Source organism: Microcaecilia unicolor, chromosome 3 (genome assembly GCF_901765095.1).
Source record: "Microcaecilia unicolor chromosome 3, aMicUni1.1, whole genome shotgun sequence".
NCBI lineage: Eukaryota > Metazoa > Chordata > Amphibia > Gymnophiona > Siphonopidae > Microcaecilia > Microcaecilia unicolor.
In genome coordinates this window covers 469270015-469293115 of record NC_044033.1, presented here as the reverse complement: position 1 = coordinate 469293115, position 23101 = coordinate 469270015, and positions in this window count along the sequence as shown.

Here is a 23101-nt window from a genome sequence, read left to right as displayed (position 1 = left end):
ATGGTACAGTTGTTATTATAGTTAATGGTCTGTAAACAGCTTGATGCTCCTCAATTAGATTAATCATTAACATGTTAAGATGCAATTAGACTGTCATGCTTAACAGGAGCACGTATTTGACATCGCGTGAAGATAATTAGGAGCCTAGAATATTCGTTCACAAATAGTACAATCACAGTTAGTAGACCACATAGTCTTGTTAATTGCTCATCTACTCTATCTTTGAAAAGGAAGTCTAAGTCTTTTACTCATTTGCATTAATCATATATTTGTAAACATAACATAATCTCCCGGATTCTATATATGACACTAAAGTTGCACGTACAAATCAGTGCACATTGTCCATTTGCACATGCAATTTAATTGATTAACGAGCCAATCAGTGCCAATAATTGGCTGCTAACAACCAATTGGCATTAATTGCCCTTAATTGGAAGTTATGTGCACATCATATTCTATAACATTCTGTGTAGAACTCCTATAGCGCTTGGACAGGGGAATTTTGGGGGTGTTCCAAGAATTTACAGAATAGACTCAATCAGTGCCTAACATAGGGTCCCATTTACTAAGCCATGTAGGCGCCTATGCGTGCCCAACTTGCACCAATTCAGAACTACTGCCTGGCTACTGCATGGCCCGGGCAGTAATTTCATTTTTTACGCACATCTACTACGCGTTCCAGAAAATATATTTTATTTTCTGGCAGGTGGCGCTAACTGGGCGGTAATTGGCATTGTATGTGAGATGATGATTACCACCCGGTTAACATGTGAGACCTTACTGCTAAGTGAATAGGTGGCAGTAAGGTCTCAGACCCAAAATGGATGTGCTCCAATTTTCATTTTGCTCCACGTCTATTTTCAGCCCCCCAAAAAGGCATTTTTTACAGACAAGCTGAAAAATGGATCTGCACATGTTAAAAACACGCACCTACACTAGTGCAGGTCATTTTTTAGTGCACCTTAGTAAAAGGACCCCTTAGGTTCCAGCTTTACACTTGCTTTCAGCAAAGTTAGGTGTTGTTTCTGCACTTACCACCAGTCTATAAAGGATGCAGATCCTCTATAGAATAGTGTTCAACGCTTACATTTTCAGCACTGAAATTTTGTTGCCATTTATAGAATGTAATCTATAAATGGCCAATTTTTCGATGCCATTTATAGAATTGATTCTTCAGTAAACTCAAAACAGATCTTAAATAAGGTTTGAGATGAGGAAATAGATATGAACTTTCAATTAATGAGAACTAAAGGTTCCACACACAGTGTCCAAAGTAGCTTCAGCCAATGTTCCATACTACATCATTAGCAGCCTTAAGGCAAAGAACCTGCCATACTGCAAGTAGATTTTGTGTAATTAAGAACCCTTATAATAAAATGTATTTTATAAACATCTTTTTGTGTAAATAGCAGCATAAAGATCCCTTTAAATTGAAAGGACTCAACCACAAAATTAAGAACATTGCTTCAAAACACCTTTTATGTGGTTGTTATACCATGGTGCTCGCTGATTTTTGTAATTAATGGAGGATAAAGCCTCTGTATGTCCCCAGTCATAATTTCAATGTTTTATGTGACTGTCTGGGGTTGGACTCTTCATTGGCTCAAAAACCTCCATTTTACTCTTTAATTTTTATGCTTTTTAAAATTTTGTCAAATTATTCACTTCATATACAATGCACTCCATTTAAGTGCATGTCGGATAAGCACATGCTCTGTTTAACTGCATGCCATACTTCGGTCCCGTTTTGGGTGCCATCAATTTCTTTGGGGACAAACTTCAATTTAGCGCACCACTGATAAGTGCAAGATTCGCTTATATGCATGGTTTAAGACCGCTCCTCTGCAGGAAAGACTCTGCATAAGTGCACGCACGGAATATGGAAGCCGATTGGCACGTGACAAAAGGGCGATAAATTTGAAATCTCATTGGTTAACTGACACAGGCAGAATAAGTGAAAGAAAGTTATTAGAGTGTACACTGGAGTCGTCATCATCATTGTGCAACTGTAAGACTTTAACACTGGCTGAACGAATAGAAGTTCTTAAAAAATTAGAAAACAAAGTCAAGCATCTATTGCTAAAGAATATGGTGTCAATCCCAGTCAAATTTCACGTATCTTGAAGCAGAAAGATCAGCTTCCGGAAGACAGGCAAAACAATACAAATCCACACAGGAAACGTAAACGGGCGGGAAAAGCTGAGGATGTAGAAGATGCTCTTCTTCGGTGGTTTTCTCAAGTCAGGAGCAGACAATTTCCTGTCAGTGGTCCACTGCTTATGGAGAAAGCTAATCAGCTAGCTGAAAGTCTTGGACTAACTGAATTCAAAGCCACTGTTGGATGGTTGGAAAGATGGAAGGAGAGGAACAACATAAAATTCAAGAAACAGCATGGTGAAAAACAAGACGCTGATGAGTTTGGTGCTGAAAATTGGGTTGTATCAGTTCTTCCTACCATCTTGAACGAATTTGCACTTTGTGACATTTTCAGTGGTGACAAAAATGGTCTCTACTGGTGAGCGATTCCTGATGGAATACTTGCATTCAAACAAGCCAAAACTACAGAAAGTAACACGTCGAAGGGCCGACTGACAATCCTCCTTTGCTGCAATATGGATGGGAGTGAGAAGTTGGAACCACTCGTCATTGGAAAGAGCAAACAGCCCTGTTGCTTCAAGAATTTTAAGCGACTTCTTGTATAATACTAGGCTAACACAAATTCATGGATGGCTGGGGAAATTGGAAGCAGTAGCTAATGAAGTTAGACACTAGAATGCGGGTACAAAAGTGTCAGATTTTGTTGCTTTGTGATAATTGTGCTGCACACACTAATGATGTCAGGTTGTCTAACGTCAAGGTGGTTTTTCTGCCACCAAATACTACCTCTCTGATCCAACTTATGGATCAGGGCATAATAGCCAATTTCAAAACACATTATCGGGCTCTTGTGCTACGTCGTCTGATGAACATTATGAATGACCAGACTGGCAAGGATAAACGTGCTGTTGAACTGGCTCATAATCTATCACTGTTGGATTCCCTACATATGCAGAAAGAAGCCTGAAATCATGTTACACAGGCAACCATTGTGAACTGCTACAAGCAGGCAAGCTTTGTTAAGGACGTGGAGAGGGATGAAACAGATGCAGCTGTTGCAAATGCGTCAGATGAACAGGCTATTGATATCCCAGCCGGTGTTACTGAAGAGGACTTTCATCACTATGTAGCTGTTGATTACGATCTACAAACAGCTGATGACAGCACTGATGTCGAGATATGCGCCTACACGCAAGCAACGGCTGATGAAGCAGATGATGAAATGAGCAGTGAGGCACATGCTGACAAATTCAACAACCTCCTGTCACTTTTGTAAGAGTGCTGGAGAGTTTCAACACCATGCGGGCCTATCTGGAGGCCACTGGATGTCAGTGTTATGACATTTTTTACCGTCTGGCAGATGTAGTCTATAGAACTCACAGACACAATAGTGTACAGAGGACTATGACTGATTACTTCAAGTAAGCCTAATGTCAGTTAACGGAGACTGTATACTGTACATATAATAAACATTACTGTACATATGTTTATTAGATGTCAAGCTTCTTTGGGTCACAATGGTTAAGTGCACTCTCCGGTTAACTGCATGCATTTCTTTGGTCCCAGACCCTTGCACTTAAGCGGATTGCACTGTACTTCATTTTATGCATGCATCCTTAATATCATAATTCATTTAGCATAAAGCACTTATCTTTGTTATCCATCCAACGGGGTTTCCGTTTCGCCGTCTCTGCTTTTTCAAGGAGAACCTCATGCTTATGCTACCATTGCCTTAGATAACAAGGGCCCTTTTTACCAAGCTGCAGCAAACGGGGGCCAGAACTGGCATCAGCGCATGTTTTACACTCACACTGAGGCCCCCTTTTACTACAGCTGGTAAAAGGGAAGTCTTGCCTTCCTATAGGAAATGGTTGGGTGGCAAATAATGCACTTGCCATGTGGCCATTTTGGGGGGAACCCATTGAGGTAGTGGTAAGGGATCCCGCATTAACCTGGTGGTAACCGCACTGCCCAATTACCGCCAGGTAACAAATCAATTTTTGTAGTGATGGAAATGACAACACACTAGGGGTGGGAAGTACTACCGGGCTGCTGCAGTAGTCTTGCGGTACTTCCTGTATAACGAGCAGTAAGCCCGTGTTGGGCTTACCACTGTTTAGTAAAAGGAGCCCCAACTTAGATTGTGAGCCCTTCAGGGACAAGAAAATACCCAGTATACCCAAATGTAACTCACCTTGAGCTACTACTGAAAAGGTGTGAGCAAAATCTAAATAAGATAAATAAATATTTGGTACATAGTTTGTAAAACTGTAAATAATCATATTTGCAATTTTAATACATGCAATATATGACTTTTAAAATTCTTTATTGGGTCAGTTCCAAAATTCAGTCTGCTCAAATAGAACAGTTTTCAATTGTAACTACTTCTCATATATCTCAGCTAACTGAGCATGAAAAGAAATTCCAGAACATAAATTTGAAATTAGATAAAATAAAATCCATGGATTTAGCTTTAATAAAAGATCTTGGGACTGTGAATAGAGAACTTGAAGTATTTATTTATTTATTTGTTGCATTTGTATCCCGCATTTTCCCACCTCTTTGCAGGCTCAAAGTGGCTTACAATACATCATGAATAGTGGAGATAGGACAGTTTATTGGAAAATATCTCTCGATCAAAGAACGTAAAATGTATTAACTTTCCCAAATGGGTCAATCTATATCCTGAGGATCCTTTTCTAGAATATATGAAAGACGTATTGAAAATTACATTGCTTCCTCCAGTAGTCTGTGCTTACTTTGTTCCAGTATCTTCTGAGTGCTGATAATGGAGGCAATAAGACATGGAAACTGTCAGATAGCCTGGATGTGTCTACCTGACTTACTGGAAGGTGGCAACTTTGCAACCTTTCAGGATATATCTGATAGAGACTTAATATTGAAGAGATAATTTTCCATTTCATGATCTGTATTCTGATATTAAGGTCTGGGTTTTTCCAGATGTGGCTAGGGCCACACAAACTTGGCAACAATGATTTTTCAATTTTAGGCCCAAGATGTTACAACTTGGGGCTCATTTCTATTTAAAATTTCCTTGCAAATGTTTAGCTTGGTATGACAATGTTAAATATGTTTTTGTTAACCATCACAGCTATTATCTTTTCTAATCTGACTACTTATCATCTGAAATAGTCCACTGTACATCTTCTTTGGATTCTCCATTATGATTTCTTCAAATAAGTTCCATGGATATTTCACTAGCAGCTTCACTTTTTCTTAACTGAAATTACATTTTTATCCCATGTACATTGTTATATTCCCCGATATTGTGGAATTTATAGGGATAAATGATAGTTATTTTACATTTTATTTCAGCTGGATGGGCCATGCTGGTCTTTATCTGCCGTCATTTACAATGTTACAATGAATATTGAGCTAATTAGCATACAGAATTTTATAATATGCAGCAATATATATATATATATATATATATGGTCAATTTTAAGAGACAATACAAGAGATAAACCAACCACAGCAATGAAAAAAAGGAAATGAGTAAAGTTTGTTGTTGTTAGGAAAAGAGAGTACAAAATGTTACAGGGGCCTGATTATGTCAGACATAGCCACTATCCATCCCAGGCACACTCCCTTCACATTTTAAGTTTTTAGCATGAGGTGTGCATGTGCTATGCCGGACCTTACCGCAGGCCACCTGAGAGCACATTGCAGTTAAACCCTTTTAAGCTACAGCTTGGTAAAAGGACCCCAAAGTCATGAATATATAAATAAATCAAATGATTTAGAAAGGATAAAAATAGCCCTATATAAATAGCAGAAAAAATACCTTCAAATCTACTTGCTTGCACAATTTTTAAACAAACTGATTTTGCACAAGGGAGATATATCTACAGCAATATACTACAAAAAGACTCAAAGACAAAATACAGCCATAATGCTAACACCATACTTTACTTTTTGCGCACGTTTCTTAGGGCCCTGTTTTCTAAGCTGTACTATAGGTGCATTAACATTTTTAGTGCACACTAAAAATTAGCATGCGTTAATGCTAGAGACACCCAGAGGAATAGATGGGTGTCTCTAGTGTTAGTGCACACTAAAAATGCTAGCACACCTTAGTAAACAGGGCCCTTAGTTTAGCAAAAATCATACAATGAAATAAAATGTAAGAATTAAGTAAAATTCAACAATACTTTTAGTTTAACAATTGACTTCTATGATGCCCTTTTGTTATGCTTTGCCCACAACTTATCTGGCCCTTTGAACAGAACTTCCTAAATGTAGAGTTGTGACCCCAGAGCCACTTAGGTTTTCATGATATCCACATCAACTATACATGATACATTTGTGAATAAATTGGAGATTCTGATATGTGCAAATTTATTCCATTCATATTCAAGGTGGATGTCTGAAAAGCAAACTAACTGTTGGGTTTTCTGTACCAGACTGTGAAGCCCAGTCTCGGAGGTTAATCAAATGTGTCCAAAAAATATGAAAGACCAGTTTATAATTTTCACACTGTAGACAATTTTCCTCATCCTTATATCCTTTAATCTCACAAAATAAGTTAGTATATTTTAGACATAATAAAAGGGGATCGGTATTCCTATCTTATTTCCCCACAAAACACATTTTCTGAAGACATTTTTGGTAAGCTGGCATGCTGGTACCTGTATTCATTGATTCAATCTTCACAAATAGCTCTATGTTGGCACAAGTTCTTTTCACAGTTATTAATATTTTCCAGTCACTCTTGCCCAGTCCAACCAAGGGCATAGTCACATTGATATTCCTCGTTGTCTTCATCAAGGAAGCAGCTGCCTCCATTCACACAGCAATAAAGTGAGAATTGCATACATATATTGAGTCATGTCCCTCTCTCCATGATGCTTATATATAAGTTGTTGAATAAAAAGACTATCTTCTACAGATGTATGTATTTGATACTGTCTTCGTAACTGAACTCTGAAGCAACAAATGTGGATTGAAACTTGATCATCATCCAAGGGCTCAAGAAGTTTTAGTTTGAATGCATACTACAATAGAGTTAAAATGCATCATTCATATTGTACAAGATAATAAGCTTTACACTGTGTTCTATAAAGCTATGGAAGATTTTCATTATTTTTGTAGCCATTACCACTTTTCTAACCTAGGGGCCCTTTTACTAAGCCACGGTAGGCACTATGCGCATGCAGCATGTGCCAAAATGAGACTAGTGCCAGGCCAGCGGGCCCTCCTGGTGGTAATTTCAGATTTGGCGTGCACCTGTAACGTATAGATGAATATTTATTTCCTCCTATGCGAACTAGTTCTGGCAGTAATCGGCACTTGGCATGCGCCAACCAGTCATTGCACATTTAGAGCATGAGCCTTTACCACTAGATCAGTGGATGGTGTTAAGGGCTCAGGCTGGTTTTGGGTGTGTGCTGGTTTCATTTTTACCACAGGCCCTTTTCCCGTCCCGTCCCGTCCCCTTAAAAAAAAGCTATTTTTTGTAGATGCGGTAAAAACTGGTCCGGTGTGCGCCCAATATAAATGCCTACACTACAGCAGGCCACTTTTTATTGTGGCTTAGTAAAAGGACACTCTAGTAACCTAACAGGTTCGTACATTTATCATAGGCTAAGATGGTGGATGATTCTAAATAATATATGACAGCTTTTTTATTTGATAGGATATCTTCAAGTCAATATCCTATCTTGGTGTGAGGTATCACATAAGAATATATTCAAGAAATGGAACATTAGTATATGTATACCATAACTGTAGATTATTGTACATTCTAATGAGGATAAAATGTTTTAAAATGATATATACTTTTGAATGTAATGGAAATATGCAATTTTTGATCAAGCAATTACAGAATAAAAACTACTAACAACATATTAAAAAATAAGTAAAAAAATAACTGTCACAAATCAGAAATGAAAAAATAAATATGTGGTAGAGACTTAATTTATCATTTCATTTATCATTTATTAAATTTGCTGCGCCACTTTGGTTGCAGGCAAATTAAAGCAGTTCACAATAAAATCATTAAAAAAACAATAAATCAAAAAGGAACACCAGTTGTAGACAGGAAAATCTTATCAAACTAAATACTAACTGAATCATACAGAGAACAATACTACATGCATGCATACAAAGACAAGCAGACCACAGAAGAAAATAAAATGTGATTAAACATACAATCACAAACAAGACAACACAGGCATACTCAACATTCCACACAGTTAAACCCAACCCTGATCTCCCATTTCAGAATCAGCCCAGACCTATGTATGGAACGCTTGCTAGAATAAATAAGTCTTTAGTAGAGCATAAAAGGATATATAGGATGTTTCAAGTCAAATGCACTGTGGCAATGAGTTCCACAGTGCTGGTGAAATAAAGTAGAACAAGCTGGCTTTAGAGGGGTGTGGGAGAACTAGTCTCTTATCTTTTAGTGATCCTAGGATATGAGAAGGTGTGAAAGGGATCACTAATAAAGCAAGATATGCAGGGGAACCACTGTGAAGAACCTTATGATTTTGAATTTGACTCTGAATCCTGCTTGTGGCCAGTTAAAAGCAGACATTCAAAAGGTGTGCCTTGCTAATTTGGCAGTTAGCTGGACAAGTATTCATAACAAAAATTACCATTGAGCATCTAAAGGTCCCTTTTACAACACTCTGGTAGAACTACCTCGGTATTGGCACGCACCAATTTGGCACTACCGTGGGCGTACTGCAGGAGCCTGTGGTACTGTCGCCCCCAATGCTTGCCATTTCCAGTGTGATGGGGAAATTGTTTTAATTTTAGCATCAGGGGGTTATGCATCAGTAATCAGGTTAGTGCAGGAGTCGGTAAGGGCTCCCCCAGGAAATGGTCACACAGCTAGTGTGTACTTACCGCACAGCCATTTCCTTTTTCCTGCCTTTTACCCACTGTAGTAAAAGGGGCCCCAGCGCATGATAAATCCACATGTCAACACCACTGCAGGACTTCTTTTGCCACAGCATGGTAAAATGGGCCCTAAGTTTGTTGTGGAAAAATAAGTTTCTAGGCACTTTTCAAAGGGGCCCTTTCACAAAGGTGCGTTAGGCTCTTCATGCGTGCAGCACACACCAAAATGAGACTATTGCCAGGCTACCGCACCCCCTGGCAGTAATTTCAGATTTGCTGCATGCCCATAACACCTGGATGATTTATTTATTTCCTCCTGCATGTGGCATTTCCAGCGGCATTCAGCATTTGGCATGTGCCCACTGGTCACCTCATGTATAGTGTATGAGCCCTTACCGCTAAATCAATGGGTGGCGTTAAGGGCTCAGGCCGGTTTTAGGTGCACACTGGTTTCAGTTTTACCACATGCCCTTTTCCCCTTCCATTTTTAAAAAGCCTTTTTTTCAGATGCAGAAAAACTGGCCCGGAACGCACCCAAAACCCACGCCTACACTACTGCAGGCCACTTTTTACTGTGGCATGGTAAAAGGACCCCAAAGTTTGTGTTTATGTGAATGGGAAAAGTGCTTAGGACAGATCTTCAAAGGATTAATGCTCCTAACTTTGGAGCCCTTTTTCTAAGCTGTGTTAGGTGCTACTACAGGCCAAACACTGGACATACTAGAGTTTTCCTTGTTAGTTTTGCCAACTGCGTGCACTAAGCATGCAGTATTTATTTTTAAAATTGTGGGGAGAGGGGCTTGTCAGGGGCAAAGAATGGGCAAGGATGCTCTAACCAGCAAACATGCTGATGTCACTATTGTGTTAACTAGTTAGCACATTCATAATGTGGGAGCCCTTAGCACCTCCTAAATGGGAGGCAGTAAGTTTTTTTCAAGTTTGTGCTCTGGTGAGTCCAAATGTCCTACTAAGTGGTTTTTGGAAGAAAGCAGCAAGATATCAAACATCACCAGCATTATATTAGGCATAGCTTGATATCAGTTCATATCCAACTAAAGACTCATGAAGAAAGCCTTTTTAGGCCAAAACACGACTCGTGTCGAGCCTTGGATAGTTCAATAAAGGTGTTAATTTGGACATCGTCTGCTGCCCTCCCTTTCCTTTATCACCCTTGCTGTGACTTTCGTTTAGGCAGTAAGTTCTCCTATGATATTTTTTTAATAGTCATAAACTAATGCTAGCATTAACACACAGTCAGAAATAAAACAAATAAGAAAAAACCTTTTTGATAGGCACACTAGAAATGGACTTAACAGATGGGAAAGGCACTCATAAATGCATGCTAAGCTCATTTCTTAGTGCAGTTTAGTAAAAGAGTCACTTTAAGAGGTAAGCTCATAAGGTGGCATCTGAAAATTTACTAGGGTTGAGTATTTTGCACAACCTTTGTGGTTGGTTGGGGGTTTTTTGACCGATGATTACAAAGAGCAGATATGTGACCAGGATAGTTTTATTGCTATAGGCTTGCAATAGCAGGTCATGAGGTCTTTACCCCCATTTTTTCCTTTTTTGATTGACTAGGGTTGAGTATATAAATATTTACTCAAAATTTTACTAAATTCTCAAAATTTAGGAACATAAAAAGTGGATGGCAACAAGGGAAGATTTAGGGCAAGGAAAAAAAGGAACGAGCTTAAATAGACTCATAATTCTTGGCAAACAGATGAAAGCATACATTTATGAGCATAAGGGTTGATTCAGTATATTGTACGTAAAGATTGGCACTGAGATTCAGGGTGCTAAGCACAAATTCTATAATGGCAGTTCTGTGTGATATCATGGTTTAGAATATCATCTTAAGTCCGCATTTTTGTATCTAACTGTAGGATAGGCGTATTTACTCACTCCTACTTGCATTTAGGCACATAAAAGCCAAGAGCTGGAGAAGACAAGAAAAATACAGTCAATTTGAATTCCAATGAGCCTCCACTTCTTTGCAACAGTCATTCACAACTAGTAACAATGACTCCACTGCAACTGTTTGAGTGTACGTTTCCAAATGAAATCATAGAAAAGTCAGTGGAACACTGTCACCTGTATGCCAGAAGTGAATAGAACAGCCTGAACTTCAGTATCAATGATGACGAAGTGCAAAAATTCATAGGTATCTAATCTAATCTAATCTAATCTAATCTAATCTAATCCAACCCATCTACATTGCTAAATACCCACTAAGGGTCCAAAGCAGTTTAGAAAAAATTATAATGAGCAGATACAATGTATCAATAAAAGAAACAGAATAAATAATCAATTAAAAATTACCAAATTTAACAGGTAGATATTGGTTAAACAAAACATTTACGGTTTTTACACAATTGTATACAAGGATTCTCAAGTCTTAAATAAATTGGGACAGATTTCCAGTAAAAAGCAGCCTGATAGGAATAAGAGCTTTCATAATTTCTTTTAGTCGTGAGGGAATAGATTGAGAGAAAAGGAAAAATATCAGTGTTTTTCAGCTTTAAGGTTAACTATGAAGTTTTTGGATGATTATATTAACAATTATACTATTCTTCATATTTCTCAGTCTGGATTTAGAAAAAATCATAGTACCGAAACAATTATGGGGGCATCGATTACGTATGGAAAATCATTATTCAGCAAGGGACAGAATGCTATTATTATTCGGTTTGATATTTCCTCAGCATTTTATTTGGTTCATCATGATCTTTTGCTACTTCAACTGAGTGATTTGGGTTTGGGAGGAGCTATACATTTATGGTTGAAAGGGTTTTTTTTTTTTAGCTATGTGAAGTTATATGATGAAAAGGCATAATTGTTTATGGAGTTGGATGCAATTTTGTGGGGTTCCCCAGGGGTGGGCATTGTCCCCCTCCTTGTTTAATGTTATGCTCCAACCTCTGGGGCAGGTACTTGAACAACTGAAAATACTATTTTATATATGTGCAGATGATACTACTTTGTTACTTCTGATTTCTAAAGACTGGTCTTCCACTTTGGATAGTTTTACCAGTTGTGTTGGACTTACTGATCATTGAATTACCAATAAATGTTTGAAATTAAATTGGGAGAAAACTACATTTTTATGGTTACGACCTGGATGCTCAAATTTTCCACAAAGGTTTCAGATAGGTGTGGTTTATTTTGCTTTTGAGAAGGCTTCACAAATCTTAGGAGTTGAAGTTGATAGTTTAATGCAAGCCATGTTAAACAGGTAGTTCATATACAATATAGACGTTAAGAGCAATATGCAATTTTTTTGGTTTTGCTGAATTCATGTTGTTGGTTCAAGCATTAGTTTTGAGCAGATTGGATTACTGTAATATTGTATTTCTGGGTTGTTTAAAAATGATAGTAAATATAATTGCTGCAGAATACTGCAGCTCATTTAATATTTTCAGTTTCCAGGTTTCAGTCAGCTGCTCCAATTTTGAAGAAGTTACACCGGCTTCCAGTTAAGGCAAGGGTTCAGTTTAAACTTTGTTCTTTTGTTTATAAGGTACTAAATGGGTTAGCACCTTCTTATCTTGCTAACTGGACAAGTTTGATCATTTGAAGTCTTCTTATAATATGCACAATTTGATGCTGTTGCAATTTCCATCTATTAGCTTATATATAAATCTATATTTAATTTCTCATTGTACTATCAAGCAGAGGCAATATGGAATTCCTTACCTTTGAAAATCTGAATCAATTCTAACCATCTGATGTTTCAAAAAATCATAAAAACTTGGTTATTTGAGAATTTGTTCTGAGTTAATTTACTTATTTTAGTTAGGTACTAATATGTATTTCATGGAAAGTTATGTTCCAGTTTTCCCTTTATGTAATCCTGTTATGATTCTGCTAAGACAGGCAGGGGAATGACTGATTGGCCGGTCAGGGATTGAGCTGACGTCTGAAGCAGCAGACGTCAGAAGCCAGATCTATTTAAGCTTACCTCTCCATACAGCCTTTGCTTACTGTTGATTACTGTCAGCTGAGCCTCTTTCCCTCTCTTTGTCTGTGCTAGTCGCACACTGTGCTTCCATTGGAGTTTTCTTACTCTTCATGTTGCTTATAGCTTCTCTGAGTGCTGGTTATTCCTAGCGTATGCTTGATTGTTTCCCTAGCCTAGCTGTTTTCCTTGAATACCTTACTTCCATGCAGCTGTGGGTGCTCTGTTTGCTCTGTCTCTGTGTGCTGCTGAGTTCTGATAGGAACATTGTTTTTCTCCTTTGTTAGCATTAAACCTTTGACTGCAGTGTAAGCCCTACTTTTTCCGGACTTATGTGTTAAAGCAGCTCTACCCTTTAGCTTGCTTAAACTCTTAGTCTGCTGTGTTTGTCTCCTGTTTCTGGTGAGCTTTGCTCCTTATCTGATTGGTGTATGTAAAGGCAGCTTTCCCTGTTTGCTTGCTTTTCCCCTTGTCTCTAGTGTCTGTTATTTGATTCTGTGGCACAGCCTTGTGTATTCTTGTGAGTGGATTCCCTTAACCCTTGTGTGCTGAGTGGCATAGTCTTGTGTATAATTATAAGTGGATTTCCTGTATCCTTCAGTACTGTGTAGAACAGCCTTGTGTATTCTAATTGGTGGCTTCCCTTTACCTTGAGTGCTGTATGGTACAGCCTAGAGTGTTCCTATGAGTGGCTTCCCTTTCCCCTTGAGTGCGGTGTGGCACAGCCTAGTGTATTTGAGTGCTGTATGGTACTGCCTAGAGTGTTCCTGTGGAGCTTCGCGTTTCTAAAGTCTGTGTCCCATTCTGTCTTTGGCTTTCTCTTTTTTCTCTGTGGGTTCTGCCTCTGCTACCTGTGTTTCTGTGTAGCCTTTGTTTGTCAGTACTTGCCAGCTTTTTGTCTGTCGCCTTTCCCTTGTATCTCTAGCTAGCGCTGTGTGTATTGCATATGATTCAGTCCTTTTTGGGACCCCTCGTTGTTCTTTTCCCTTCCCTAGTGTATGACTCAGTTCCTGTTTGGCTGTGATGCCCATATTCTTGGACTCTGTACGAGTGGGTTCCTGTTCAGCCATGAGGCCCGCCTGAGTGCTCTATTTCCCCTTTCTGCTGATGCTAGTTGAGTGTCCTGAGTGTGCAGGGCTTTGTGTCTATGGTACTGCATAGCGCCTGTTTGGTCTGTCCCAAGCCTCGGTCTAGGCATATATTATATATATATATATATATATATATATATATATATATATATATATATATATATATATATATATATATATCAAACATATAAAAGGTGAGTGTCGTACTCACTCGCAAATGCGCAGTAGAGACTTCCCTCTCTGCCCCGCCCCTCCATCAATATGTGATGAGGGAGGCGGGACAGAGCGGGAAGTCTCTACTGCGCATGCCGCAGACGTACTCACAACCGCTCCGCCCCCCCGAGGTCACTGCTACCGCTCCCCCCACCTGGAGTCACCGCCACTGCCGCCCCTCCACCCGGCCCGAGCACTGTCTTTCTTATTGAACTTACATTGCACCACGCAGACGCAGCAGGCACATCAGCAAAGCTGCCGTCAGGACAGCCTTCCTTCTCTGCCTGTGTCCTGCCCTCACCGCGTTACGTCACACGAGGGCAGGACACAGGCAGAGAAGGAAGCCCGTCCCGACGGCAGCTTTGCTGATGTGCCTGCTGCGTCTGTGTGGTGCGATGTAAGTTCAATAACAGACAGTGCTCGGGCCAGGGGGGTACTGGCAGCGAATGGGGGGGCGGGGCAGCGGCGACCTCGGTGGGGGGGCTCGGAACCCCCGCATTCCAAAACTAGCCCTTTTACACGGGCTCAACGGCTAGTATATATATATATATATATATATATATATATATATATATATATATATATATATATATATATATATATATAGTAAAGACAAGAAACAATTTACCAAACTGGAAAGAGGGTCATATGACTACACCAGTGATGGTGAAGACTGCATAGTGTGATAGGCAGACAACAACTTTGTTATATATGTCAGCAATTTTGACACTGTGCATCCAGTGAAAAAACTCATGAGACACAAAAAGTGTTGAGGAGAAAGCACAGGGGTGACAAACTCTCATTACAGCAAATTATATCTCTTGAATAGAAGGAGTTGATCTCTTGGATCATCTATTTTCAGCATATTGTCCAGGAATCAAGGGGAATAAATGGTCTTGGAACCTTTTTGGTAATGCCATCAACATTACAGTAATTGCTGCAATGTTGATGGCATTGAGAGGAAAGGTCCCAGGAAACTTTCTTTCTGTTCTTTGGTGATTTAAAGGTTTGGGTTTAAAAGAGAAATTATAGGTTTCTCCAAGGACAAGCAGGCTGCTTGTTCTCATGATTGGGTGATGTCCGACGGCAGCCCCAGATCGGAAGATCTTCCTAGCAACAAAGTTTGCTAGCCCTCTCGTGCACATGCGCGAACCGCGCTCCTCAGTCTCTCTTTTTCCGCGGTTCGGAATGGCTGTGTATTGGTTGTTCTCTGCCCCAAAGAGGCCCTCACTGCGTTCTTCGCCGTGTTTTTTGCCGAGTTTGACTTGTTCTTCTTTCTCTCATGTTCTTGTACAAAAAAAAAAGTAGTTTGTGTTTTCCTTTACTTTCTTAGAGTTTCCCCATAAGTTTCCTTTCTTTGGCATGAGTGGCATTTTTCACCGCCCGTACGGGCTTTTTCCTTCTTTTTGGTGCCTTTTTTCCGGCATCATCGCGTTTGACCTCACCGGCGTGATTTTTCCACCCATGTCATCGAAGCCTGCCAGCGGCTTCAAGAAGTGCATGCGGTGCAATCGGACGATCTCGCTCACTGATAGGCATGTTTCATGTCTTCAGTGTCTAGGGGCTGGTCATCGCCCTAACGCCTGTACTTTGTGCCTCCAGCTCAAGAAGAGAGCCCAGGCAGTGAGATTGGCTCAGTGGAACATTCTGTTCGGAGCCTCATCCGGTCCTTCGACATCGACGGAGCCATCGGTACTGAGGTCATCGCAGGTATCGATGCCGGCATCGCAGGGTGCATCGACATCCGGAGTGCAGGTGATGGCTGTCCAGAGATCCCACTCTGGTAGCAGTGAACCATCGAGTGGGTCTCCACCTGCCTCAAGGGCTCCTGTGGTGCAGGCCCCGCGGGACCGACCACCTTCGGACCCAGCCTCGAGGAGACGTCTGGATTCCACGTCTTCCTCTTCAGTATCAGGAGGTACTGCTGACGTGCTTTGAGCGAAGAAGCACCATCATCGGTCACCTTCCCGTCACGGTACCGAGAGCTCCGGGACACTGAGGGATTCGGTACCCGTGAAGCGTCGACACCGGGAGGACCACTCACCCTTCATACAGGAGTTGTCGATGCGCTTTGCTCCGGACAGCCCGGTACCACCTCCACGCCCCAGGCAGGTTCTGACTTCATCGCCGGTATCGGCCCCACTGCCTTGCTCGACAGCCACTCTGAACGAGCGCCTCAGAGCCATACTTCCGGAGATCCTGGAAGGGTTGCTGTGACCACCTGCTCCGGTACCGGCGGTGCCTGCACCGCCAGTACCATTGAGAGATGCAGCAGTTGGCTCCCTGCCTGTGGTGAGGACGGCGACGCTGGTACTGCTTGCGGCATTGGCTTCTGCTGCCATCCAGGTTGACTCCCCGTCGTCGTCGCTGGAGGGAGCTTCGTCACCGGCGGTGAGGGAGTCTTCTTCTCGGCATCGCCATCGGGGACCTAGTTCCTTGGCTTCGAGACGGGCTCAGCTTCGGACTGAAGTTCATGAACTTGTGTCTGATACCGAAGATGAGGCCTCGTGGGAGGCAGAGGAAGACCCCAGATATTTCTCTGGCAAGGAGTCTTGTGGTCTTCCTTCTGATCCCACTCCTTCGCTAGAAAGAAAGCTTTCTCCCCTGGAGAGTCTGTCTTTCTTGTCATTTGTCCGGGAAATGTCTTTGGCCATTCCCTTCCCAGTGGTTACTGAGGATGAGCCCAGGGCTGAGATGTTCGAGGTCCTGGACTATCCTTCACCACCTAAGGAGTCGTCCACTGTTCCCCTTCATAATGTCCTGAAACAGACATTGCTGGCGAACTGGACAAAACCATTAAGTAATCCCACTATTCCCAAAAAGATTGAGTCCCAGTATTGGATCCATGGGGACCCAGAGTTCATGAAGACCCAGTTGCCTCATGACTCTGGAGTTGTGGATCTAGCTCTCAAGAAAGTCAAGAGTACTAGGGATTACGCCTCGGCGCCCCCTGGGGCGGGAGTCTAGGACTCTGGACTCTTTTGGGAGGAAGGCCTACCATTCTGATATGCTCGTGTCCAAGATACAATCCTACCAGCTCTACACGAGCATCCACATGCGGAACAATGTGCAGCAGCTGACGGACTTGGTCGATAAGCTCCCATCAGAGCAGGCCAAGCCTTTTCAGGAGGTGGTCAGGCACCTGAAGACGTGTCGCAAATTCCTGTCCAGGGGTGTTTACGACACTTTTGATGTTATGTCCAGGGCCGCTGCTGAGGGTATAATGATGTGCAGACTCTCATGGCTGTGTGCCTCTGACCTGGAGAATAGGTTCCAGCAGCGGATTGCGGATGCTCCTTGCCGGGGTGATAATATTTTTGGCGAGAAAGTCAAACAGGTAGTAGAGCAGCTCCACCAGCGGAACACCACATTCAACAAAGTTTCCCACTGGACACCTTCAGCATCTACCTCAACAGGTAGATGTTTTTATGGGGGAAGGAGAAATTCTCCCTACGCTTATAATAAGTGTACGTACAATCCACCTGCCCACCAGCCTGCTCAGGCTAAGCCCCAGCGCGCTCGTTCATGCCAACAGCGTGCGCCTCAACAGGCCCCTGCAGCTCCCCAGCAAAAGCAAGGGACGGGCTTTTGACTGGCTCCAGGCGAGCATAGCTGAGATAAAAGTGCCCGTGCTGGACATTTATAAAGGTCCATGGAGGAGTATAGGCGGAAAGAAGTCCAAAAATATGAAGGCTCCTCAGTAGCCCTAATTTTATAGACCAGGAAAAGTAGTTTGTACTGGATACAGTAGGGAACAGGAAGCCAGTGGACATCTCTAAGGAGTGGGGTAATGTGGTCATATTTTTTGTGGCCAGTGATAATTTTAGAAGTATTCTGAATGTGTTGTAGGCATTTAAGTTCATGTTGAGGGAGGCCAACATAAAGGGAATTACAGTCTGTGCTGAAGGAAGCGGAGAGTCTTGTCGCTCAGCCTTGAGATGCGTAGTTAATGAAAATAGTACTCTGTAAAGGGTAGCTACATTCAGTGCAGCCAAAATTTGGTTAGAGTAGAAATGTTGTTTAGAAGTGATAAGTACATTTTTATACAATGCAGCAGTGCTTTTATTGGGCGTTAATGTAACCTGTGACAGAGAATGCCTCTAGCGATACTTGGCTTGTCTTAATTGGTGCCAAAAATTGTGAAGGGATCCAGTGAACCAAGGTTCACTACTCCTGGTAAGAAATTTGTCTGGAAGTGCTGTAATCAGTGCTAGGTGATTGAAGCTATCACGAAGGGCATTATTCTATGTAGAAAGTTCAATATCTAATGGGAGATCAGAAAAACTAACTGAGTCTAACCCTGAAGCATTAAGATGGGAGGAAGCGGTGACTTTGCTTAAGTCCCTAGTGACAGAAAATGACCAGGATAGGGGTGATGAAGCAGTAGAGAAAGCAAGGGAAAATGTAATCAATGAGTGGTCAGTCCAAGAGAGAGGGAATAATTGTGTACAAATCTGTGAATCACTGCAGGATTCTTCAGTCAGTACAACATCTAATGTATAGCCCCCAATATGAGTGGGTCCTCAGACATGTTGCTCGAGGCCAAGCTCTTCAATCAAAGATAGGAAACCCTGAGAAGAGGCTGTCAAAATGATAAATGGGATGGAATCCCTCTTATTTGAGGAAAGACTAAAGAGGTTATGGCTCTTCAGCTTGAAATAGAGATGGCGGGGGGGGGGGGGGTATGATTGAGGTCTATAAAATACTGGAGTGTTGTAAAATGAGTAGAAGTGAATCAATTTGTTATTCTTTTAAAAAGTATAAAAACTAGGGAACACTCAATAAAGTTACATGAAGAAAATATTTTTTCATTCAATGAAAAGCTAAGCTAAGCTTTGGAACTCGCTGCTGCAGAATGTGGTAAACAGCAGCTAGTGTATCTGGGTTTAAAAAATGTTTGGACAAGTTCCTGGAAGAAAGGTTCATAGTATGCTATTGAGATGAACATGGGGAAGTCACTTCCTACCCTAGGATTGGCAGCATGGAATATTGCTACTATTTAGATTTCTGCCAGGTACTTGTGACCACTGGAAACAGGGTACTGGGCTAGATGAACCAGTATGGCTATTCTTATGTTCTTAATATTTTACTTTTATTAATATGTTCCTTTATTTTCTAGTAATTCCTGATTTTATTCATTTGTTTATACTTTATTACTGTAAATAGTTTTATTCTTCCTGCAAACTATCCCAGTTGCAAAAACTTGATGTGCAAGTCAATCTACATGTCCGGATCCCCTTACCGATGTACCAAATGGTAGAATTCCCTCCCAAAATTGATCAGATGGGAACCTAATTATTTGATATTCCAGAAATATCTTAAAGACTCTCTGTTAAAGCAATTTCTCACAGATGATCATAATTAATTTAAACCCTAATTGTTCAACTAGTTGTTATTGCAATTAAGAGTACAAAAAGTGACGTGGGATAGTAAATATTAAGTAGTAGTAAGTAGTAATAACAAACTAAATGAGGATTAAGTGTTACAGTATGTAATATGGGGTGGGGAAGGCCTTTTTTACAGGTGCGCTGAAAAATGATTCTGCACGTGCCCAAAACCCACGCCTACACTACCACAGGCCATTTTTAGCACGCCTTTGTAAAAGGACCCCCTTGTCTTTTCAATGCTTTCTTCTTTGATGCATTCCTGAACAAGCATCAGGTGTGGCCCAGGGATCAGAATTATTTATTTATTTGATGGGATTTATTAACCACTATTATGAAGAGATTCACCCGGCGTGGTGTACAGCAGGTACAGTTTAACATAAAGCTTAAACTTATAAAGGCATAACAATATTAAAATAATCAAATATAAATACAATAAATGAGGTAAACTTGAAACATCAAATTGAAGCCTAATAATAGGACTAACATGAAACAGGATCAAAAATGTACACATTTAACAGCACTGCAGAACAACATATATCAGAAATGATAAATGTCAGTACAATATAAACAATACCATAATAGACAGCATGGAAGAACATTCAAATAACATATATATAATATGATGTCAACATAATAGCAATGAAACACTTAATAAGCATGCATTATAACATTCAAATAACATAATGCTTTCCCTACAATACAGCATATCATGTAGCTGAGGGTCAAATGCAGATATGTGGATGGGGACAAGATGGGTAGTACAGAGTCAATTGAGATAACTAGATGGGTGACTAAACTCAAGGCAAATTCTTTGTATAGTTAAACAAAATATGAGGAACTGGTCTAAGTTACAGTCACCAAGATTCTATATATGGTGACTAGAGATGCACGTGCAAATCAGCTTGTATAGCCAATTTGCAGACACAACTTAATTGATAAATGAGCCAATCAGTATCAACAATTGACTGAAACAACCAATTATTGGTATTAATTGGCCTAAAGTGGGAATTACGCATACATCATATTCTAAAATGATGTGTGTGGACTCCTATAATGTGTAATTTCAAAGGGGTGTATTTAGGTGACATGTCTGGGGTGTTCCTATGAGTTACACACATTTTTTATAGAATACACCAGATCTGTGCCTAATTTAAGCACAGCATTTACTCCTGATTTCAGCAGCCACAACTGCAGGTGCCTTGAATTGGGTGCAGATTAGGCCCTTAGGCAATATTCTATAAAGTATGGATACCCCTTATAGAATAGTTCTTGGCATATAATTTTTTCCATGTGGATTTTTTGGTGTGATTTACTGAATCTAGTCCAGTGTTTGTAACTAGTCCTTGTACAGAATGAGTATATAGGTAGTCATTATCACCCTAATGGTGCTCAAAATTGCACATGCAAATTTGAGCCTGCACCCCAATTTGCACACACAATTTAATTGACAAACCAATTAGCACTGATAATTGGGAGCTAATCGATTATCGGCTGTAATTGGCATTAGTTTAAATTTTATGTGCACATCTTTAGGCACCATGATCTGCATGTAAATTTTGCATACAGATCAGACATAGGACAGGCATGGACATAGGAAGGGCATGGATGAATAAGGGGCATTCCTAGAATTTGCATGCAATTGTGTAGAATAAGGAAGATCCATGTGTAATTTAGGAATTAGAATTTATACTTGGTGGAAATCATTGTGCCCAAATGTGGGTAAAGATCCCAGCACCAAATGCTATTCTATAAATGGTGCCCAATTATGAACATCATTTATAGGATAACACTTAGTGCTAACATTTATTGGTGCCCAAATGTGGGTATAATTTATAAAATGTAATACTATATGTATTAAAGGCTGAGTACCAGAAAACAGAAGAAAATGAGCAAGTTGGTGTCATTAGTTCACAGCGGACCCTGAGGTGTACAGTGTAAGAAATCTGAAAGATAAGCTTTGCATAGTCAAAACAATCTAGCCAGTTAGTAGTTCTCTGTATGTGCATGCCATTATCTCTCATATTTCCTTGTTAGTGTTATCTGCAATCCTTTTATCTTATGGTCTTTGTATCTGGAATTCTTTTGCAACATCTACTTTGTTTCTATGGCTTATTTGTGTGTATTATTTGGTTTGAAATTTAGCACAGGGAATGTTTCTTCCTTAATTCTCTCTCTAACTCCTTCTGTTGTACCTGAGTGTATACTATGGCATTGTTTCTATTCTTTGCTTTGAGTATCCCCCCCCCCCCCCCACCTTTCATGCAAAGGCACATGTTGGTTTTTTTAAATGTATTCCATAAGTAGTGATTGCTAGATTGTTTACCTCTCTCTTTACTGTTTATGTCATCTTTAGCTGTGCATCCTGTATTTTGTTTCTATGCTCATGCAATTATAAAAGTGAAGGCGAGAAACAAAAATTACAAAGTGATACAATAAAACTTGTTTCATTACATTTTTTTTAGCGTCCAAAGATTAACATTTGTTTCCTCAGATCCAAATAAAATGAGCAGATCAGAGCAAAAGATGATACTGGCAAAAAAATACAAGTGAATCATAGAATACATTACAAAGATAATTTGAAGGGAGAGGATGGTTTGATTTTGTTAGAGTGATAAGAAGATGACAGAAAGGCAATAAACTTCTGATAATGAGTTACAAAACCAAAGTCTTTGCTAAGTCCTTTTGTGTCAGTTCTAAAGTGTTTGATCATTTTCACTTCAAATATCTTTTCATTTCTGAATTGTTCTAAATTCACCTCCTAATCAAAAAGTCAATGACGAAGTAGTCTGGTTCATAAATGTGTTCTGAAACCAACAGAGTGAAGGCTACAGAAAGTGTTTAATGTAGAGTTTTTCATAAATCAACATGACTGGGTTTTGATGACATGGAGGGGCATTTTTGACCGGGGACGCCCATCTTTAAGGGCGCACATCTCCGAGGACGGCACCGTGAAGGGGCGGGACCGACCGTATTTTTGAACGAGATAGGCATCCATCTTTCATTTTGAGAACACGGTTGGGGCCGGCCAAATGTCAGAGATGGCCGGGTTTGAGATGGCCGTCCTCGGTTTTCGGCGATAATGGAAACCAAAGCTGCCCATCGCAAACCCGGCTAAATCCAAGGCATTTGGTCGTGGGAGGAGTCAGCATTTGTAGTGCACTGGTCCCCCTGACATGTCAGGATACCAACCGGGCACCATAGGGGGGCACTTCAAAAATTAAAAAAAAAATTAAAATAACTCCCAGGTGCATAGCTCCCTTATCTTGGGTGCTGAGCCCCCCCCCAAATCCCCCCAAAACCCACTCCCCACAACTCTATACCATTACCATAGCCCTTATGGGTGAATGGGGGCACCTACATGTGGGTACAGTGGGGTTGGGGGGGTTGGAGGGCTCCCATTTACCACCACAAGTGTAACAGGTAGGGGGAGGGATGGGCCTGGGTCCACCTGCCTGAAGTGCACTGCATCCACTAAAAACTGCTCCAGG